Genomic DNA, 22530 nt, shown 5'->3' with positions numbered 1-22530 from the left:
TAACATAGTAACATGTAACTCATTTAGTTTTAGTAGATACACAATAGATTATATATTCATCTATATTTTGTCAGTGTGTGGTGTGTGTATATATACACATACAAATAAACACATGGAGGAAGGTGGGGAGGGGGAAGTGTGGGCAACTATTTCTTCTCTAACTTCCAGGATGCCTGGACACTGAAGAATAAATTCATGAGTAAAAGATGAAGATTAAAATTCATGAGTACAACACTGCAATTACTTTAACAACATGAACAATGCTTAAGGAGCAATAGAATTAAGAGAGGGCTGGAGCTGTTATGTTAAATTGCCTGAGTTCGAATCCAGACTTTGCCACCTAAAACCTGTGATCTTGTGCAAGTTACTTAACCTTCTTAAGCCTTAGTTTCTTCATTTGTTAAGTGGAAATAACAGGACCAACCTCAAAGAGTTATTTTGAGATGATTCATGTACAGAACAATGTCCAGCCCATAACTGACAATTAATACATCCTTCTATCGTTACCAACTGCAACACTAAAAGAAACAACAATGCTATTAACTATTCTGCTTAGAAGTGACTGCCACACGCATTAGGAAAATAAATCAAACAGATAAGGAGATAATGCATTTTGTAAGGAAGCACTACTGTTAAGATGTATTATTTTGATGATGCTTCTCATCAAAAGGCAACATGTTTTCTAAAACTGTTTTCGTAACCACGAAAGAAAGCCAATTCCAGGACCGCAAATGTTAACACCACCACACAAGCAGAGGTGGTTATCACCAGCGTCAAAGAAACACCTGCCAATTCTGGTCTATTTATGCCATTTCGCATGAACGGACAGAACTGTTCCAATCGCAGAACTTTCTAGTTTGTAGCAAACTTCCTTTAAAGAGAGGAACGAACGAACAAACGAACACACACACACAAAGCCTAACTCCTGTCATTAATTCATCCCTGCAGGAGCAGATGTGATAAAAGGTGTCAAGCCACAAAATCGGTCTTTAAAGGGCGCGGGAGGGAGCGACGCTTGTGGTCTGGAAGCCACTGGACCTCATCTCGGGGGCAGGAAGGGGGCCGCCCTGGAACCAGCGAATCTAGAAACGGGGAAGTCGAGCCCCAAAACCGTGCCCGGGAAAGAGCCGCCGACGCTCGTACTGGGGACCGCCGCGACCTGACCGCTCCCCCGCCCTCAGCCCGGGCTCGGGGCGTCGCTTCCCTTAACCTCGCCCCGCCCATCCGCTAAGCGGGTTTCTGCCCGCCGCACGCGCGAAAGCCGGCGGCGGGCCCGCAATCGGCTCGGCGGATCGGGCGGGAGGAGGCGGGCGCCCGCTCCCCTCCCGGAGCTCCCGCCCGGGCCCCTCCGCGCCAGGCCGCCTGCAACCGCGCGCTGCGCGGAGCCTTACCCGAAGTCTTACCCCGCGACAGGTGGTGCTGCGGTCAGAGAGGCAGCGGCCCTGCCGCCCACACGCGCGATGCTCAGCTGCGGCCGAGTCCGGTCCCCCTCTTCCCTGAGCTTCGCGGAACCGGCGCTAGCTCAGGTTCGGACAGGCATGGGCGGGCGATAGCCGGCGAGGGAGCCAGGCAGTCGGCGTAGTGAGCCAGCGAGCGGGGAGGCGGGCCGGCGCGGCCCGGGGCGGAGACTGACGGGCGCGCGGACCAATGCGGAGGCAGAAAGCCGGCCCGGGGGGCGGGGCTCCGGCCGCCACTTCGCGGCCGGCGCGGCTGGCGCGCCCGGGTTCCTTCCCCCCCACCAGGACCTTTCTTGATCTGGTTCTTTGAGGTTACTGTTTTGAGGACGAGCGCGCGCCAGTGCGGACGCGATCTCGAGGAATGCGAGAGGGGCCGGGTAGAGAAGGAGTCCGGAGACCCAGGCGACGCCCGTTGTTCCACGAAAGGAGCAGGGGCTGGTTTAAGGCGGACCCCGCATCCTTCGGGTTGCCGGGGTACTCCAGGGGGATGGCAGCGCGTTCGCGCGAGAAGAGGTTCTGCGCAGGCGCGGGCGGGCCGGGGGGGGAATTCGTAGGTACCAGTCTCCCAGCCCCAGGAGGCGAGAGGAAAGCTGGGAGTTTGGGTCCTTCGTGGGCAGCGAGCGGAGGCAGACAGAAGATGGAAGGAGAGATTAAGAGCTGGATACAGGTCAGGTGGCTGGAGAAGCAGAAGAGGGGGGAGACGCAGGAAATGTGAGACCTCTGCACTTAAGGAACGCTTTCTATCTCTGAGCTATTTTTATGTGTCTAGGCCTCGATCTTCTGCAGAATTCTTTGCCACTCTCCTCACCTGCTGGCACAGTTACTGGCTCGCAGGGAATTTACTAATCTCTATCATCACAGTCACCATAAACAGATGTTCAATGTCCTCTCTCAGAAAAGCACTGCAACACTAAATTGTCATCTTGAAAGCACCAGGGACTGTACCTTAGTACCCCTTTACCCACTCACGGTTATGACATTGGAGGATTTTTCTTCACTTTTTTTCAGAAAAATCTTATCACCAAAAATTCTTTGCTGTAAATGAGTTTGTGTACTTTTAAAGTATGGTAATGCTAATTTTATTATTTTTTTTAAGATTTTGTTTTTAAGTAATCTCTACACCCAAAGTGGGGCTCAAACTCACAACCCCTAGATCAAGAGTTGCATGCTCCACGGACTGAGTCAGCCAGGTGCCCCTTGTAATGATAAATTTAAAGTGAAGATGTAAAGGATACAAAAAGAGTCAAGGAGGCTGGAATAAGAAAACGGAAAGTGATGGAAACGTAAAATAGAGAAAATTGAGTGGAAGTGGAGAAAAGTGAGTTGTCACTTCCTAAACGCTGACAATTACGGGAAATCTGGAGCAACTCCGCCACTGTGAGCATCAAAGGGCGGGCATGTTTGGGAACACTATAGTGTTAGATAGTTAGATGATAAATGATAGGTATGGCTGCTATAGTAACCACCACAGTAAAAGGACTGTAAATAAGCATCACCTAAAATAACCCTGCTCACCAGAAATTGTCAAGAACGTCAAACTGAATGAGGGAAACTTCAAAAAGTAAAAGTGTCATAAATGCTGCATTAGAAAGACAGTTTGTCCTACATTAGAATAACCCTGGTCTGAAAAGTTGTCGAGAGCTATCATGGATGAAACTTATTTTGGTTAAACTGAGGTCATTTCATTCCTTAAATGAAATATTTGTTACTGTCAAGAAGGCAAACACTGCTATTTGGCTGGCCCACCCCAATTAATTTATCCTGAGTCACTTTGGTGATTGGTCTGAGGCTTCCTATCCAAGACAGTAACATATGGCTATTGAGCACTTGAAACGTTGCTAGTTTAAACTGAGATACACACTGAGTATGAAAACAATCCAAAAAAAAAAAAAGACTGTAAAATATGTATCTTGATTTTTAAAATATTGATAACCCGGGTGCCTGGGTGGCTCAGATGGTTAAGCGTCTGCCTTTGGCTCAGATCATGATCCCAGAGTCCTGGGATCGAGTCCCACATTGGGCTCCCTGCTCCTTGGGAGCCTGCTTCTCCCTCTGCCTCTCTCTCTCTCTCTCATGAATAAATAAAATCCTTTAAAAATAAAATATTGATCACCCATCAAAAACTTTTTGGATATTTTTGGTTAAATGAAATGTGTTATTGAAATTAATTTCCTCTCTTTTTTCCTTTTTTAACATGGCTATTAGAAAATGTAAAATTACATATGTAGCTCCCATTTGTGGCTTGCATTATATTTCAGTTGGACAGAGCTAGTCTAAGAGGACCCTGTTAAAGTCACATACATGGAAGCTGCTGGGTGGGACTTCTGGAAAGACTTTAAAAAATATACTCAACTGGCATGTACCTTTGGCTTTTTGCTTCATTCCACTTCTTGCCAGAAAAGTTTGAAGGCATGGCACCCATCATTGGACCGTAAGATGACAATCGAATGGATGAAGGCTTACACTCTAAGGATATTGGCAGGATTAAAGAACCTGGATCCCTAATAATATTATTGAGCCACATTCAGCCTTGGTTCCTAGCCTTATATTTCTTATTTTGTGAAATAAGCCTCTGTATAAATCAACTCAAATAGGGTTTTCTGTTGTTTGGGGCTAAAAATAATTTCTAACAAGTACTGTTAAAATACACAAAAATCTTGTTCCCTGCTGTAATATCTTAGTTTATACTTCTTTCTTTAGAACAGCTCATAACCCAAATGGAGGATATCAAACCTAAAGTAGTAGTAACAGTACTAGGAGTAATGATAATAATAGATTTTCCACACATCTGTTTTCAGTCATATGAGAAATTTACCACCAGTTACAGAGTAATGACCACGTCATCTAATCCAGGAGCTGTATCCTTCACTGCAGTTCTCCCCTGTAGAAACCAGAGAGGAAACTTTGGGAGGTTTTAGGCTTTATGTCTCTATTAATGATTACTCATGTTTTCCAATTACATTTGTTGTTTTCCTACCCTTGCATTGTCCAGATCAAGAATATAATATATGTAAGATGTCACCAAGTACCTGTTACGTGAAAGAACATGTTAATTGTTATATTAACTTTTCCATTTTGTATGTGTGTGTTGATGAAGAAAACTTTCTTGTTCAAATTTGTCTCATTTTAGGTTTTCCACTTTCTGGATGTTCCTTAAGAGAATGAAAGAACTTCTTCTTAAATGCAGGGTTCTCTCCAGTAAATGGAGTTACCGGACAGTCCTTGAGTAGAAATGCAGGTAAATAAGAAATGTAGCTCCAGGGGTGCCAGGGTGGCTCAGTTGGTTAGGCGTCTGCCTTTGGCTCAGGTCATGATTCCAGGGTCCTGGGATGAACCCACGTCAGGCTCCCTGCTCAACGGGGCTTCTGCTTCTCCCTCTCCCTGCCACTCCCCCTGCTTGTGCTCTCTCTCTCTCTCTGTGTCAAATAAATAAAATCTTAAAAAAAATAAATGTAACTCCAAGCAGAGGATAGAGTATCCACCAATTAAATGTCCCATTTATGGATAACCTGGGAATGACAGAAGGAAGATTGTTGAGATTCCTGTGGGCATGTGTTTAGGTATAGTGGGGTATGTGTGCAAATTATCTGAACAAATGCCTCAGTTCTTTAATAGTTTTCTACTTTTGTTTTTTGTTTTTTGTTTGTTTGCATCCTTATTTATATTGAAGGAAAGAGCACACTTTGGGAGTTTGAAACACTGGAGTTCTAGTACTCTCTTGCACTCTTTTAAAAAGTCACTCGACAGTTTCTCCTGTCAGGTAAGTGCTGTTAGACTTTCTCTACCTATTGCAAAGGTCACTGAAAGGAGGAAGTGTGATAAAAAATATACAACAGCTTTGTAAAGTCAAAGAGATACAAATACAAAGTATTCTCATTCCTGTTCCCTTCCTGGCATATAGATGATGTTCAATAAATAATAATTAGCATTCATTGAGCACTTATTTGCTAAGCATTGTTCTAAGGTTCCTTCTGTATACACTAAAATCATTTAATTGTCTCAACAATACTGTGATGTGTAGGTATAATTAGTATTCCCATTTTACATATGGGAAATCTGAGGATTTAGAGGTTGATTCATCCAAGAAAAAAGGGATACAAACTTATGTTGTACAAACTCTGAATATTTTTGAATATTTTTATATACAGTTCAATGTCTTGGAAAGACCAGAAAAAAGTATTTGGATTGTTATGCCACTCCAACCCCCAACCTAGGAAGTAGGAAGGCCCTTCCCACTTAAGCTGTTTATTAAAATCATTTTCATAACTCAAGGACAAATTCTAAGCTCACCTCTTCAGTAAAGCCTGGTGTGATAGAATGTAAGTACGCATTGGGATTACCTGGAACACTAAAAAAAAAAAAAAAAAAAAAGCCTATTCTATACTAATTAAATAAGAATCTTCTGGTATGGGACTCTAGCACCTGTGTTTCTTAATAATTCTCCTTTATTTCTTTTTAATATACTTCTTATATAGTAAAACCGCCATAAGAGTAGGGGCTTATAAAAATTATTTCTCCCTGTATTCCTTTCAAGCCCTCATATATGATTAATGTTTGATTAATTATAGGCAGGTTTAGACATGTCAACATCTTCCTTGTTCCAGTGAAGGAGTTCTCAGAGTGTGATTCTAGATCGTCATCATCATAACCATTATCACCACCACCACCACCTGGGAACTTGTTAGAAATGCAACTACTTGGGCCCCACCGCAGACCCACTGAATCAGGAATTCTGGGGTTGGGGCCTAGCACTGTGTGTTTTGACAAACCCTCCAGTTGCTTTGGATACACACTCAAGTTTAAGAATCATTGTCTGATGCCATGCATTGATCAAGAATCTAATTTATGTTTTTGTGTAGAATTTCCTGCTCACTGGGAAACAAGGATGAAAAAGATACAATGCTTGCCCTCATGGAGTCTGCATTGTAATATGGACACAAAACATTTACTCATGTAAGTGTAATTTAATAAGCAATGAGTTGTTAAGTATTTACAGGTGAGGTGACAGGATCATGATGTCTTGGGGTTTTTTTTTTATTTTTCTTGGGAATGCTGCCTGGGTGGCTCAGTCAGTTAAGTGGCCAACTCCTGGTTTTGACTCAGGTCGTGATCTCAAGGGTCCAGAGATGTTACCCCACATTGGGCTCCAGGTTCAGCACAGGGTCTACTAAGTTTCTCTTTCCCTCTCCCTTTGCCCCTCCCCCCACTCACTCTCTCTCTCTCTCTCTCTCTCTCTCTCTCTCTCTCTCTCTCTCCCTCTCCCTCTCCCCCTCTCCTCTCTCCCCTCCCTCTCTAAAATAAATAAATAAATAAATAAATCTTTAAAAAAATTATTCTAGGGAAAAAAATGGGGATTGATTAAACAAGATTGGCAAAATGCTATTATTAAGGTTGGGTGATATCTTTAAAGGAGTTTATTATACTGTATTCTTTATTTTTTGTATAATTGAACGTTTCATTATAAAAAAACTTTAAGGCAATATGTGAAAAATAAGCTCAAAATGCTGTAGTAGTTCAAAAGAAGCAACCACTTCTTATACTTGGATTACCTAGAAAGCTCTGTGGAGGACATGATAAGAGAGCAAGATTTGACTTACATAGAGAATTTCCTTAAGTAATATATTACCTACAAGTCCACAAACTCTTATCCATAACTTCAAATCCAAAGGTTTTTATTTGTAATTTTGGTGGTGCCAGAATTTATTTGATGGCAAATAAGAGTTGTTACAAAGCGATTTATGGCCTATATTTCCCCAACATAATGTAAATATTTGTATTTATATTATTCTTCTTACATACTTGTATATTACATATTCTTCAATAATTATTAATGTTTTTGTGAGGCACACTGCCCTAGATCCCACTGCAGGTAGTATATAACATACAGCATATGCTCCTTTAATGTCTTTTTTTTTCCAAATTTTAATGTCTTTTCAAATCTAGAATTTTCTAAGTTCTCAAGTCCAACTGCTTCTCAGGGTTTCATCCATTTGTATGATCCAAAAGTGCAATCCTTATGGTACAATACATTAGTGGAATGCTATGTACAGTTCTTAATTTCAATTTTGCTGGAATTAAGCAGATAATTTATCACTTAAATATTGCTTATAATATTCAAGCTAAATTTATTGTGAATGACAAAGAATGTTACAACATTTTACTTGGTGCTGTGAGCACAAAAATGACTGATTAGGTGAGTTATAAGAACTTAGCTTTTAAGGAGAAATTGTTGATGATGGAAGTCAATAAAGTGGTTAAGATTTATTTATTTGAGAGAGAGAGAGAGAGAGCATGAACAGGAGAGGCAGAAAGAGAGGGAGAGAGAATCTCAAGCAGACTCCACACTGAGCGTGGAGGCTGTTGAGGGCCTCGATCTCATGACCCTGAGATCATGACCTAAGCCAAAATCAAGAGTCGGATGTTCAACTGACTGTGCCACCCAGGTGCCCCAAGTGGTTAGCTTTAATGGGGGGTTGGCTGAAAAGAGACAAGGGAACATTCTATACCTCAGTCTGGATGATGACTACACAGGTGTGTACATGTGTTAAAGTTCATCACACTTGAGTGCTTTACACACCTCACTGCATGAATTTTATATCTACCCCAACCAACATATAAAATAAACCATTTGCCTTGTGCATTGCTATTTCATTTTGGAATAAATGCCCCTGAAGTCGGTTGTGGATCCAGTACCTTCATTTTAGGCTTCTTCCTTGGTGTCCTCTACTGGACCCTCTCAGAAAAAGCAGGGGACCATTCCTGGCTGTCCAGAGTGTAGCTCACCAAGCCTTGCAGAATTGTCAAAATGAGACACAATATACAAGCCTGGAAAGAAGCCAAGCTCTTCCATGAAAGATAGGTTACAAAGCAGGGGATCTGATAAAACAAGGTGCCAAGGCCCAAATTAATGGAAAAGTAGTAGGAGGAAATAGGACTAGGGCTTGGTTGCTAAACAAATAGAGAAGGACATGGGTGTGGATAAGTCTGTGTCAGTCCTGTGGTTTTAGGAGCTGTCTCAGCCTTTGCTATCTCAGGCTTTGTTCACAGGTGAGCTAGCCAAACCAGAGACAAAGCCTGAGATAGCAAAGGCTGAGACAGCTCCCAAAACCACAGGACTGACACAGAGAGGGCTGGAAGAGCAACAACATTGGCATCACAAGATTGTTAGAAAAATGAAATCTGGACTCCCACCCCAAACCTACTGCATCAGAATCCAACATGGCCAGGCGGTTCCATGCACATTAACATTTGAGAAGCATGGAGAACCTCTGAAGTTCTAGATTCTGTGAATTCATGCTGCTGTGAATGAATTTTTATTTCTAGATATGGGATAATGAGAAACCCATGAAACTTTATCTTCAAGAAGTTCCTGTGCCAAGGTAAATATAGTTGTTCTTTCCTGCCCATACTGAGACTATGTTATGCTTAAACCATGAGCAGCACAATTTTATTCTTCATTCACTAGATATGTAGTTATGGTCTAGATAGCAGGTAGAATATTTGCACCAAATGGACTGTATGCAAAGTCTCTGTCTGATGTCAGGGGGAAAAAAAAATCCCAGAAATGTTTGCTTTGATCACCAAATAGCATCCCTGGTATCTTGAGCATTACTTTACATATGGGTCCTTAATAGACCCTGAACACTTCGTAATTCTCAGACTACATGGGATGAAAATGTACCTCTGAGATTCTATATCTTGGGGGCAGTACTGGGACATTTTTCTACAAAGTTTTCAAGATTTGTGTGGCCAAGAGAGTAGCTATAATAGATATGATAATTTAAGAAAACCATAAATTAATAAATTGGGTTTGATTATCCAATATATTTTCCTACTGAGCAATAAATGGTGGATTCTTTGGCACAAGGGATATCAGAATTCTAAAAACAGCTTTAATATTGTTAAGTTGAGTATTTCATATCTTTTACATCAACAAGATATGGTCTAACCATAAGAGAAATCTCCCAGGCATGCCTTTCCTCCCTTTACTGTTTGACTTTAGACCTGCTAGCTTTCTGAAATGTTTCTCAAAGTGAATCATCTCCCACAACAAGCAGCACTCCTCGGCTGGGCATTCTTCCACATGTCTTTTCCATGGCCATTGGTTACCTCATGAATGTCTGGGGACCCCAGCACCTCCCTGGAGGTTTGACTCAATGCTGATGGTTCACATTAGAACTTGGCCATCTTGGGGTCTGTACCAATTCCAGCGATTAATTGAAGCATCTTAATAGGCATCCAAAGGGGAGTAGAATATCTTTCCTTCATTTTACTTGAACCAAAAGTATATTGCACAGAAGAATATAGAATCAGGGACGCCTGGGTGGCTCAGTCAGTTGAGCATCTGCCTTCGGCTTGGGTCATGGTCCCAGAGTCCTGGGATCATCCCCAAGTTGGGTTCCCTGCTCAGTGAGGAGCCTGCTTCTCCCTCTACCTGCCACCCCCCTGCTTGTGCTCTCTCTCAAATAAATAAATAAATAAATAAATAAATAAATAAATAAATAAAATCTTAAAAAAAAAAAAAGAATATAGAATAAAAGGTTAGTCCCAAACAACACAACCTTGGAAAAATTGTATCTGGATTCCAGCTTATTAAGGGCATCAAATGGTGTAAACATAATCTCTTGTTCATATCTTTGTGCCTGCAACTAGAAATGATGAACCGTAGCTTTATTCCTACAATACAAGATCAGAGGTTCTTCATCTTCTTTTATGCAATGGACATCACCAACAGTCTGGTGAAGCCTATAGATTCTTCAGAATGTTTTTTTTAAATGCATAAAATAAAACATGTAGAACAACCAAAGAATCTAATTATAATAAAATTTCAAAATATTTTAAGATTTTATTTATTTATTTGAGATACAGAGTGAGAGAGAGAGAGAGAGAGCACAAGCTGGGGACAGAGGAGAGGAAGAAGCAGGCTCCCCGCTGAGCAGGGAGCCCGATGCAGGACTCAAGCCCAGGACTCCAAGATCATGACCTGAGCTGAAGGCAGATGCTTAACTGACTGAGCCACCCAGGTTCCCCAAAATATCTTTAAATCCCAAATTTCTGATATAGTAATACATGTACTACTTTATAATACATTAAATAAAAATCTAATGGTGGGTCTAATAACTAGTAATGATGAGTATAAATGGTATTTGAAAGTATCTGCAACAACTGTAAGGTGGTATAAAAAAATCTGTGGCTTCTGTTAATCCTAGCATTTTGTTGCTTTCATCCATAATTGAACAAAATGCTAAATTCCAGTTAGAGATAGTGAAAATAAACATATTTTTTCTCTTTTTTTAATTTTATTTTTCATTTATTTGAGAGAGAGAGAGCCAGAGAGCACAAGTGGGGGGAAGGGCAGAGGGAGAGGGAGTAGCAGACTCCTCACTGAGCAGGGAGCCCGACTTGGGACTCGCTCCCTGGACCCTGGGCCATGACTTGAGCCGAAGGCAGATGCTTAACCAACTGAGCCATCCAGGTGCCCCAACGTATTTTTCTCAATCCAAGTTCACCTACTACCTGTGGTTAAGAACCCCTTGTACTGGACTGTTTTTACCCAAGTTCAGCTAAGAAACTCCTTCTGTCTGTCAGCAATTTAGGAGTTTAGCTTCTGATACTGGAAAATAGTTTCCTGTAGCAGTTTGTTTTGTCAGATCTCCAGTTTCGAGGATATGCGGAGACATTCCCTGTCAACAGGTCTTTTGTGACTTACAGTAAATCCTACTCCATTTCAATTTATTGAGCTGTACCTGGGACAGTGCCCCCTGGGCTTTCCTGTGGCCCAGTGACTCAGCATTACGACACAAACTTGGGTTTACCTGGTTTGCTTGCAGGGGTTGCTCTCAACTTGAAAAGTGACCAAATCTCCCAGCCTCCCAGGTCGATAATTTAGGAAACTTCCCTTAGTCATCTTCTGTTCCTTGTTAGGAGGAATTTGTTCATGTCTCTCCTTATGCCAGATACTGCTAGACATGTTAAGAACGTAATTTATTACTGACACTCTTTTTTTGTCTTTAAGATTTTTTATTTATTTATTTGACAGAGAGAGAGAGACAGTGAGAGAGGGAACACAAGCAGGGGGAGTGGGAGAGGGAGAAGCAGACTCCCCGCCGAGCAGGGAGCCCAATGCGGGGCTCTATCCCAGGACGCTGGGACCATGACCTGAGCTGAAGGCAGATGCTTAACAACTGAGCCACCCAGGCGCCCCCTGTGACCGACATTCTTACTCTTGGAGTAATTGTTCTAGAATACATTTTTAAAGCCTACCATGAGGATTTCTTTTTTAAAGATTTTATTTATTTATTTGACAGAGAGACACAGCGAGAGAGGGAACACAAGCAGGGGGAGTGGGAGAGGGAGAAGCAGGCCTCCCGCTGAGCAGGGAGCCCGATGCGGGGCTCGATCCCAGGACCCTGGGATCATGACCTGAGCTGAAGGCAGATGCTTAACGACTGAGCCACCCAGGTGCCCACAAGAGGATTTTTTTTAAAAAGAATTTTACAATTTTTTTCTTGGTAGAAAAATGTATCTTAGCTCCTTTTGTGAAGAAAAATGACTTGCTCATATTTTTTATTTCATTCATTCATTCTGAGTAAACATGAAAAGCAAGTATCATCCTTCTGTAAGTTTGGAAAGGGAATAGAATGTTATTTCACGCCAGCTGTGAAAATAACATTCAAAAAGCATTATGCCAACGGTGAGAAAAGGGAAATTGAACCGTTTGGTCATGAATTCAGCCCATTCTGTACATATTAGGGTGGAAAGGAGAAGTGAGAAGAAAATGTGAGAAGGAACATTCTGGTACTCATTTTACTCTATCCAAATGCGGGAGCTTGACTTGTCTCCATGGTGTTAAGCCCTTTCAACAAACAGCCTGCAGCTCTGCTTGCTCCTATGAAACCAGTCCCTTCCTTTTTTTTTTCTTAATTTAAATTCAATAACATATAATGCATTATTAGTTTCAGTGGTAGAGATCAGTGATTCATCAGTCTTATATAATACCCAGTGCTCATTACATCACATGCCCTCCTTACGGTCCATCACCCAGTTACCTGATCCGCCTACCCCTTCCCCTCCAACAACCCTCAGTTTGTTTCCTATGATTAAGAGTCTCTTACAGTTTATCTCCCTCTCTGATTTCATCTTGTTTTATTTTTCCCCCCCTTCCCTATACTCCTCTGTTTTGTTTCTTAAATTCCACATATGAGTGAGATCATATGATAATTGTCTTTCTCTGATTGCCTTATTTTGCTTAGCATAATACCCTCTAGTTCCATCCACATCATTGAAAATGGCAAGATTTCATTTTTGATGGCTGAGTAGTATTCCATTGTATTTCTATACCACATCTTCTTTATCCATTCATCTGTTGATGGACATCTGGGCTCTTTCCATAGTTTGGCTATTGTGGACATTGCTGCTATAAACATTGGTGTGCAGGTGCCCCTTCGGATCACTACATTTGTATCTTTGGGGTAAATACCTAATAGTGCGATTGCTGGGTCATAGGGTAGCTCTATTTTCAATTTTTTGAGGAACCTCCATGCTGTTTTCCAGAGTGGCTGCACCAGCTTGCAATCCCACCAACAGTATAAGAGCGTTCCCCTTTCCCTGCATCCTCACTAACATCTGTCATTTCCTGACTTGTTAATTTTAGCCATTCTGACCAGTGCGAGGTGGTATCTCATTAGGGAAACCAGTTCCTTCCTTATTGCTTATAATTCTGGCTTCCTTCTCCACAGCTTTATTAAAACTATGCAAAACTTACTCTTTTTTGGTGGAATTCAAACCATTTTTTTAAAAGATTTTATTTGTTTATTTAGAGAGAGCGCGGGGGGGCGGAGGGAACAGAGAGAAAGGAGAGAGATAATCTCAAGCAGACTCTGTGCTCAGCATGGAGCCAATGCGGGCCTCAATCCCATGACCCCAAGATCATGACCTGAGCCAAAACTAAGAGTCGGACGCTCCACCCACTGAGCCACCCAGACACCCAAACCCTTTTTTTAGTCCTCAGCTTCCTTATTCTTTGAGCAAAATTTGGCCCAGCTGGCCTTCCCTTCCTTCTTGAAACACTTCCTTTGGCATCCGTGGCACAATACTCTCGATCATGGGCCTCACATTTGCCATTTCTTCCTCCTGCTGCCCTGTAATGAAGGGTGATCCCCGAGGTTCAATACTAAACTCATCCATCATGAAGGCTTACAAGTCTGGGTCCTCTGCTGCGAATTTTCACCTTCGATCCTGGCCTTTCCTCCTCAAGTTTCCATTCATTCAGGAAACATTTTTAGAGTGCCTACTTGTTTTCAAATTGTCCCCACCCTGAAGGAGTGTTGAGGAAGTGGAGGGGGTGGCAGGTGAAAGACTGAAGAATGAAGAGAGGTGGGAGCAGACACCTGTACAGATAAAGATGTCAGGGCACTAGTAGAAATGAGTCTTCCACTGCATAATGGGGATGTAGAGAAGAGACACCTAACTCATCTGGGATGGGGATGGGGCAACTTACTAATATTAACATTCACTCAACAAATAGTAGCAGGGACCTGCTATGGCCCAGTAGTAAAGCCAGGCACTAGACCGTGAGAGTGAGCAAGGCAGCCTTGGTCCTTGCTTCATGGAGCTTACAGTCTGACTAAATGGGAGAAAGAGACCTTAAACGAGTCATACAATTTTATAATTGTGATAGGTGCCACAAAGAGGTAAGCACAAAGTGCCAGAGTGTTTAATAGGGAGATCTAATCTGGCTGAGAAATCGGTGAGGGCTTTCCTAAGGAAGTGACATTAAGCCGAGGCTGGAAGTTGCATAGAGGATATATAGGCAGAGCAAGGGAAGAGAAGGCTGGGTATATGATGACTCAGAGGGAGGAAAATTTGACAAAGGGCACAAGGTGATTTGCAGGCCCTTGTAGTTAAATAATGTAGCCTTTATCTTAAAAAAAAAAAAAAAAGACCAATCACCCAGCAGTTTTTAAATAGGTGTTGACAAGATCAAATTTCCATTCAGGAAAGGTCAGTTTGGCTACAGGGGGATGATAGATTGGAGAGGGGCAGGGGTCAATGAGGGGGGAAGCTGTAGCAAACTTCTCGATGAAAGTTAGGGATGGGGAGGCCTGGGTGGCTCAGTCGGTGAGGTATTTGCCTTTGGCTCAGGTCATGATCCCAGGGCCCCGGGATGGAGTCCTGCATCAGGCTCCCTGCTCAGCGGGAAGCCTGCTTCTCCCTCTCCCTCTGCCTCTCCCCCTGCTTGTACGCTCCCTCTCTCTGTCAAATAAATAAATAAAATCTTAAAAAAAAAGTTAGGGATGGTTTGGTCTTGGGGGGGGCAATAGAGATTGGGAGAAACAGACATATTTGAGAACTCTGTGGGAAGGAGAAACTAGGGGGCCTGGTCATTGGATGGTGGTGGTGACAGAGAGGTATAGATAGAAAACTTCATAGGAGAAGCTGCTTTTGCAAGAAGGTAGAGGAATAATGGCCTAGAAGTACTGATCTGGGGGGGGGGGGGGCTGGAGTAGCATGTGGCCAGGCAGCGGGACTGAGCCGTTAAAGGGAGTCCAGTGGTGGCTGTGGTTATGGTGGTGCTGCTGGGAGACCAGCCGCTGGAGGGGTGGAGATGCCGCGCTGCATGCCTCACCACTTGCCATACCTCATGACTTGAGTATTTTTTATCTGAGTGTTGGGGAGGATTTTGGGGGGAGGCATCTGACCTGAGTTTTAAAGGATGAGTGGGATTAGCTCAGAGGGAGTGTGAAGGAGGAACGGTTTCCCAGGCAGAGGGAACAGAATGGGAGAAACAGCATAGCTCAAGGGATTCAGAATTGCTAAAGCGGGCAACGGGGTGGGGAGGGGCAAGAGATGAGGCTGGAGAGAGGGCAGGGCCAGCCCAGGGAAGGACTCTTGGGAGCTACCGAAGGGTTTTATTTAAGAGAGGGGGAGACATAGTCGTTTTCGGATTTTGAGGCCATCATTTAGGCAGCCGTGTGAGTTTCAGGCAGGCAAGAAGAAAGTCTGACTGAACACTGAGGAGGTTGTGGAGTGGGCAGGGGGACCGAACGAAGGCCTGAGCTGGGACAGTGGTACAGATGGAGCAGAGGGGAGGGAGGGACTGCAGAAGTATTTGGGGGGTGAAGGAGCCAGTGAAGTGAGGAGGACCCCCCAGGCTTCTGGAGTAGCTCACTGGCAGAGGTGAAGCCATCAGCTGAGACAGAGAACGGAGGAGAAGAAGCAGGCTGAGGGGAAAGATAACAAGTCCAGTTTGTAGCCTGTTTCCTTCAAGAGCTACCAGGGTGCTTTCTAGCCGGTAACTGAAGAAACAGGGCCCCTGAAGTCGGTCAGAGGTCTGCATTGGTTGGGCGGATCTGGATGTCAGCACGCACAGGTGGTGGTTGGGACGGTGAGTGCTTACTCCCAGAAAACTGAGACCACTCCCAGGAAGTGGACTTAGCAGGAGTAGTGGACCCAGGGCGGAGTCCCGGCTGGTCATTTGTGCACTGTGTCTCAGCTGCCAGTCACCCTTCTACTGTGCTCTCAGAGGCCACAGCCAGAGTGGCAAGCTGCTTCCTCCCCAGTCTCCCTTGCCGGGGGGATCCCCACTGGCTTCTGCTCACAGAACCACTAAGGGGAAACAGGAAAGCATGAGGAGGACAGAATGGACTTTCTTCCTGCTTCTAATTGTTATCATTGCCACTCAAGTCACAGAAGATGGCCACAGCACCAGTCTCAGTCTTCGCCATTCACTCCCAGCACCAGCCAAGGTGCCTCCCTTGGAGCTACCAGCTTCAACAGGCTGAGCGCCACGTGCGAGGGTCCAAGTACCGTGCAGCAGAGCAGGGGCTTCCCGAGAACTTCTAGTCACCAGGGTTGGTGGTGAGGGTCATCCTCACCTCTTCCTTTGCTCCCCGCCCTGTGGTAGGAGCAGGCAGTGACTGATCCCACAGTTACTGATTTGGGCTACCTCAACATTCCCCTTCTTACTCTTTCAGCTTCCCAATGTCTATGGAGCCAACAGTCTCCCTGACACCCTCTCTTTGGGAGGTGGTTTCTGTTTTTCTAGTTGGATGCTGACTGACACAGACCCCTCGGGCAGGCAGAGGGAGACCTTGGAAGGAGATGGAGAAGGTAGGAGAAGGAAGGCCACCAAAAGAACTGGGAGGGAGAATGAGGACCGTGTGTCGTGGGAACAGTGTAGCAGAGAGCTTCAGGAAGGAAGAAATGATAAACTCTTAAAAATGGAGCAGATGATATCCAGAAATACTGCTTCTGGGTATGCATCTGAAAGAAATGAAAACAGGGTCCCCAGGTGGTTTTGTCCACCTGTGTTCATAGCACACAAGTGTCCGTTAACAGATGAATGAATACACAGAATGTGGCCCACCCATACAGTGGGATATGATTCAGCTTTAGTGAGGAAGGACATTCTGGCACATGCGACAGCATGGATGAAACTTAAGGACATTATGCTGAGTGAAATAAGCCAGTCACAAAAAGACAAAAGGGTATCTAGTCAAACTCATAGAAACCAGAAAGTGGAAGGTGGTTGCCACGGACTGAGAGTGCAGCTCAGAGTTTCAGTTTTGTAAGTTGGTTACATAACAATGTGAATACACTTGACACTCTTAAACTTACACTTAAAGATAATTAAGACTGTAAATTCTATGTTGTGTGTATTTCACCGCAATAAAAAAAAGTAGAGCAGAGAGCTCCAGGAGAATAAAAATCATACGTTTCAATTAGGAGGGCATTTAAGCTCATACGAATGTAGCTTTATGAGCCAGTTGGGAGCGAAAGGCTGACTGTTGTTGGTTGAGGAGCAAGTGTGAGGTGAGGAAGTAGAGGCTGACTCTCTTCTGGGAAGTTTGGACAAGCAGGGGCAGAGAAGTTGGACAAGGGCTAAGAGACCAGTGAGGTCAAGGGAGGTCAAGGAGGAGAAGGTGGAGAATGTTTAGAAGCTGAAAGAGAGGGTCCCACAGAGGAGGAGAGGTGACCTAGGGTGCTGTGAAGAAGCAGAATCCTGAGGGAGCAGTGGAGGATGGGGTCTGGCCTTCGGCAGAAGGGATGACTGATTCTCTGTTGTGGGAGGACAAGCAGGGAGGAGGGGTACGTACCCATACATGTACAGATAGCAGGGAAATGGGCAGAGCACACCTGATGATCTGGAGATTTTCTCTACAGTGTAGGAGGCAACAGGAGCCCTGAGCAGGGAGAGGATGGAGGGAAGTGCTGAGGGCCCAGGTGAGTCTGGAGACCACAGATCTGTAAGCATTCTCTGCAAGACTGAGAAATTTTCCTCTGGCAACTAGCTACGCATGAAGGTGGACGATAATACTGAGCCAAGCTTGGGGTGTTGTCTGAGAAATGCTACAGAAGGAAGGGGTGCAGGGGAATCAGAGGTGCTTTAGATGATCGGCCACAGAGTCTAGGGTGGTTTGGGGAGGTGGAGAAACCTGGAAGAACTAATAAAAGGTTGAAAGAAAAGAAAAAGATCAAGGGGCTGATATTTCCAAAAGGTCAAAGGTGTTTGTAATGGGTTTGAGAGAACTGGAAGCCGGGGAGCCTGGGGAGTCACAGGCAGAAAGCGGGGTGGGGGGGCGGAGCATTTGTCTGAGATGGTAGGATCGGTACGATCCAGGGGGAGAAATGCACCAGAGGTCACAGGCCCTGTAGGGGGGCTGTGTTTATGAGTTGGGATGGAAGGCCAGACTGAGCCAAGTCAGTAGAGAACATCTCTAACCTGATGGGTGTGTCAGTATGGCTCATATTTGTGGGTCCAACATCAAACACAGCATACTTCCCTCCGTGGGCCACTCCTCTCAACTGCCATTTCTGTAAATGCCACATCTCTCTAGATCCATAGTGTCATGAAGGAAACATGGGACTGGGGGTTAGGACAGCTGCATTCAAATTCTGCCCTGGCACTTATTAGCCAGAGACCGAAAGTGATTCTCTCGGCGTCTCTTATAGAACTTATCTCTGCCTGGTTGCTCTGAAGACCAAATTAAATGGGCATGTGAAAGCACCCAAGTGTTTATAGTTAGAAATCTAATAAATGCTCAATAGATAACAATGGAACCTGAATACGATTTTTCCTTCACCCCCTACATTGAATACATCACCAAGAAAGACCCCATCCCTGCTCTTTACAATGCCTTCCCCGGCCCTTACGAATTGTCATCCCTGCTAACTGGTCACGTTTTTGTCTCCCTCCTCTTCCAGTGCTCATCATTCTTACAAATGGCTGCCTAACTTATCTCTCAAAAACAGCACTGTTATCATGTTATGCCCCCCTGTCAGGGTCGTGGAAGGAAGCGGTGAACTTCAAATCAAGAGTCTAGCAAACATGTTACTTCTTTCATTTTAGGTTCTTTGCTGGAATCTGGGGAGGTGCAGTGAAAAACCAGTTTTCACCAGGGCTAGTGAAAAGCCAGTATGAATTTCTGGAACCTATTAGTCCAGAAGGGGGCCTAGAATCTATCCCCTATCAAGATTTGTAGCTGGGACGTTATTGTTGGGGGTCCTGAAATATTTTCTTCACCTCTAGTGAACCTGCTCATTGTCCCTGTGTCTAACCCAACTGCTAGGGTACTTACTGTAAGGCTCAGAGGAGATAAGGGAGGTTCTGTAAAATCCAAAGTCCGGTCTTCTCTCTCCTCTTCTCCCTCCTTTATCCCTTTCCTACGTCAAGGTAGGATTTCACAGCCTGACTCCCCAGACTCTCCATGAGTTGACTTCGTTTTATTCTTTTCCTATTTTATTCCCAACCTAGATATTAATTTTCTTTTTCAGGTGTGTTAGTTTTTCCTTCCCCATTTGGGCTCCAGGCTCTTTTTTTTTTTTTTTTTTTTTACCTCCCAGAGATGCAACAGAGGTACTCACTCAGAATGTCTACTCACTGAGTGAATGAATGCCTACAAATCACAGCCTTAGAGCTAGAAAGAGCCTTATGGTTCCCTAAGTCTGATGTCCTTACCATTCTCTAGAGGTGCAGTGAGACTTGGACAAGTGAGTGAATGAGTCCCCTGAGGACCCACAGTGGGCAAGGCCAGCTGGCTTGACGGTTGCGCCGGAACTCACCCTTCCACCTACCACACTGACAGGCCGGCCACCTGCCCACGAACTAGCTCTCTGTGGCATTGTGTGTGCAAAGCTGACCAAATCTCATTGTGTATTAATCAGCACCTTCATGGATGACTCACCAACTACTCAAGAGAATCATACCCCGGGGACTCAACACAAACCGTTCCCTCAACTTTGCAATGTTCTATATCTAATCTCTGCCCTCATTTGCTGGGGACTTTGACTGTGTTCCTCACCCGTCTGGTTTCCTTCCCCCCCCCGACACACAAGGAGTGCAAAGGAAAAAAGAAAAGAAAAGAATACAAAGGAGTTGGTTCTTCACGTAGGAGTGTTCAGTAGGCACTACCCGGGTATCTGGACTAGAACTCACTTGGATTTGTGATTAAAATTCATCCCCATATGGATTAACCTCTGGACTGAGAGTATGATTACATTAGAAATGATTAACGTAATTTCCTGGCAAAATGTACATAAATTAAAAAAGGTGGTAAGTTGAAGTTGAGGCTATCTACCTATCAACAAAAAGTTGTTGACTAAAATCACCAATAGTGTATTGATGGATTTAACAAATATTAAGTAAATGTATATAGGGGAATGTGTGAGGCATTGAAAGGGATATAAAAGTCAATACACTTTCCTTGACCTCTTGGAGTTTATATTTGGCAGAGAAGATAGAATGCATATACCAATTACTGTAATACTAAGTGAAAGGTGACAAGTGCTCGGGAGGAGGCGTGTGGGAGTGCCATGGCCCATGGAGTCCAGGGAGAGCGTTTCAGACAGGAAAATGTTAGGAAGGTTTGTGTAGCAGGTGTCATTTTATCTGAGCCTTGAAAGAGAGCTAAAGGTTCTTGTTTGTTTTTAATAGACTTTATTTTTTTAGAACAGTTTTAGGGTGGCTGAGTTGGTTAAGCGTCTACCTCCGGCTCGGGTCATGATCCCAGGGTCCTGGGATCGAGCCCCGCATTGGGCTCCCTGCTCAGCAGAGAGCCTGCTCCTCCCTCTTCTCCCCACTTGTGCTCTCTCTCAAATAAATAAAATCTTAAAAAAAAAAAAAAAGAGCAGTTTTAGGTTCACAGCAAAATTGAGAGGAAGGTACAAAGAGTTCCCATATATGCCAATCCCTTCACCTGCACAGTCTCCGCCGTTATCAACTTTGTCCCCCAGCGTGGTACACTTGTTACGGTCAATGAGCCTACATCTATATCGACACATCACCAGCACCCGAGATCCATAGTTTACGTTAGGGTTCATGCTTGGTGTGGACATTCTATGGACTCAGACAATAAATAACATGTATCCCCCATTATAGTACCATACAGAGTATTTTTGCTGCCCTAAAAATTCTCTGTGCTCTTGCCTATTCATCCTGCTCGCCCCACCCCCCCAATCTTGGCAAGCACTGATCTTTTTATGGTTTCCAAAGTTGGAATCATACAGCATGTGGCCTTTTCAGATTGGCTTCTTTCACTTAGTAACGTGCGTTTTAGTTTCCTCCATGCTTTTCATGGCTTGATAGTTCATTTCTTTTTAGTGCTAGATAGTGTTCCATTGTCTGGATGTACCAGTTTATTTACCCAGTCACCTACTGAAGAATGTCTTGGTTCCTTCCAAGTTTGGGCAATTATGAATAAAGCTGCTGTAAACATCCGCATGCAGGTTTTTGTGTGGATGATTGCTAGCGTTTTAATAGGTAGACATGCATTCCACACAGAGGTGGTTTAAAATCTTAGAGCTTGTTCCATTGGCAGGAATTTAGAGTATGAGACTGTAAGACTAGACTGGCAGGTTGGGAGCAAACGTGGAAGCTTTGACTACCATGCTAAGTAATTTTGTCTCTGCTCTATGAGCAATAGAGAGTTACTGGAAATTTGGGGGAGGCAGTAAGAGTAGTGATATGATCAAAGTGTGCTTTAGAAGTATCCTTCTAGAGTGATACCAGAAATCAGGTGACCAGTTAAGAGGGTAGAGTGAGAGCCTAGACTAGTTAAACCATGAAGAGGGCCAAACCCAGGACAATGGGATGGGAACAGAAAGGAAGGGATAGAGAATAGAGCCTTACAATTTTGAGAGAAAGAGGGAAGAGTTATTCTAAAGTTTTAAGACTAGTTGGTTTAAAAAAAAAAAGATGTTAAGAAAATGAGAAGTGATCTTTTTTGGTCAAGCAGAGTCCCAGAAACAGGAGAGTCTTAGAAATACAAACCGCCTGCTTGAGAGAGGGCAGCTCATCTGTTCTTGCACAATCCTGGGCTGAAGGTCAAGCTGGAAGGAAGGAGAATGGTGAGGTCTGGGGAGCTTTGCTTTTGGAAACAGAGACTGGAAGCCCCTTTAGGCTATGACCTTTTGAATTCTATAAACTATGTGTTGTTTACTTACAGTGAACTAATGTCTCCTGTGCCATGGGAGTAGCTATAAAACCCTTCCTAGGAAAAATGATTCAGTTTTCTTTGGCTTAATTTTGGCTTTGGTGACGACCCTGGAATGAGGAGGGGAACCCTGGCTTCATCCCTGGAGTTTGCAGCAAAGATGAGAGGAGATTCCAGCCTCTGAGTAAGCCCAGGAAAGAAAGAGCCTTGGGGGCTGGGTCATAGAAAGATCTATGAGACTTCCTGACCTGGGCATAGGTAGGTTTAGCAAGGACTGAGAAACCAGGAAGAAGAGCATACTTGATTTGTGAAGAGGTGATGGGGTTCCATTACGGACAACTTGAGTTTGAGGTGCTGGCTCCAGGAGGACAGTCTAGTCATGGGGAGCCAGACCTGGACTGATGGGCTCAGTGGTTGAAACCAAACTAGGGACAAAGGAAAATAAGCTCTGGGTTGGGAGTGGTGGTCGGAGGAGCATTACGTGAGTGACATGACTTCTCAACCAATCAGAGACAGAGGGTTTGCCCAATGCCCCTGCTGACTCAGGCTAAGTTGATTTGTCAAGACAGTGTCCCAGGTTGGGGAGGAACAGCCTGGCATCATGAATACTGGCATAGGTTTCCTTGATAAAGAAGTAATTT

At 44.1% G+C, this 22530-nt stretch overlaps 1 protein-coding gene and 1 long non-coding RNA gene across 4 annotated transcripts in view; one reads left to right on the top strand and one right to left on the bottom strand.

Annotated features, from left to right (window-relative positions):
• ME2 (malic enzyme 2) overlaps positions 1–1573 on the bottom strand; it is a 53761-nt gene extending 52188 nt beyond the window's left edge. The window contains exon 1 of one of the 2 annotated variants that reach the window (XM_027577577.2): positions 1392–1573. The gene's annotated coding sequence lies outside the window, so the exon portion shown is untranslated. The remainder of the gene's footprint in view (positions 1–1391) is intronic. The other variant, XM_027577576.2, reaches the window with a different exon arrangement.
• A 426-nt stretch (positions 1574–1999) lies between these two features.
• The window catches only part of LOC113913113, a 31490-nt gene continuing 10959 nt past the window's right edge, over positions 2000–22530 (top strand). The window contains exons 1-5 of one of the 2 annotated variants that reach the window (XR_003517096.2): positions 2000–2124; positions 4588–4695; positions 5128–5217; positions 6317–6410; positions 8781–8836. This is a non-coding gene — a long non-coding RNA (uncharacterized LOC113913113). The remainder of the gene's footprint in view (positions 2125–4587; positions 4696–5127; positions 5218–6316; positions 6411–8780; positions 8837–22530) is intronic. The other variant, XR_003517097.2, reaches the window with a different exon arrangement.

The sequence above is a fragment of the Zalophus californianus genome, chromosome 14 (assembly GCF_009762305.2).
Source record: "Zalophus californianus isolate mZalCal1 chromosome 14, mZalCal1.pri.v2, whole genome shotgun sequence".
Lineage (NCBI taxonomy): Eukaryota > Metazoa > Chordata > Mammalia > Carnivora > Otariidae > Zalophus > Zalophus californianus.
Note: the sequence above shows the minus strand (reverse complement) of the source record. Positions and strands in the feature narration are given on the sequence as shown.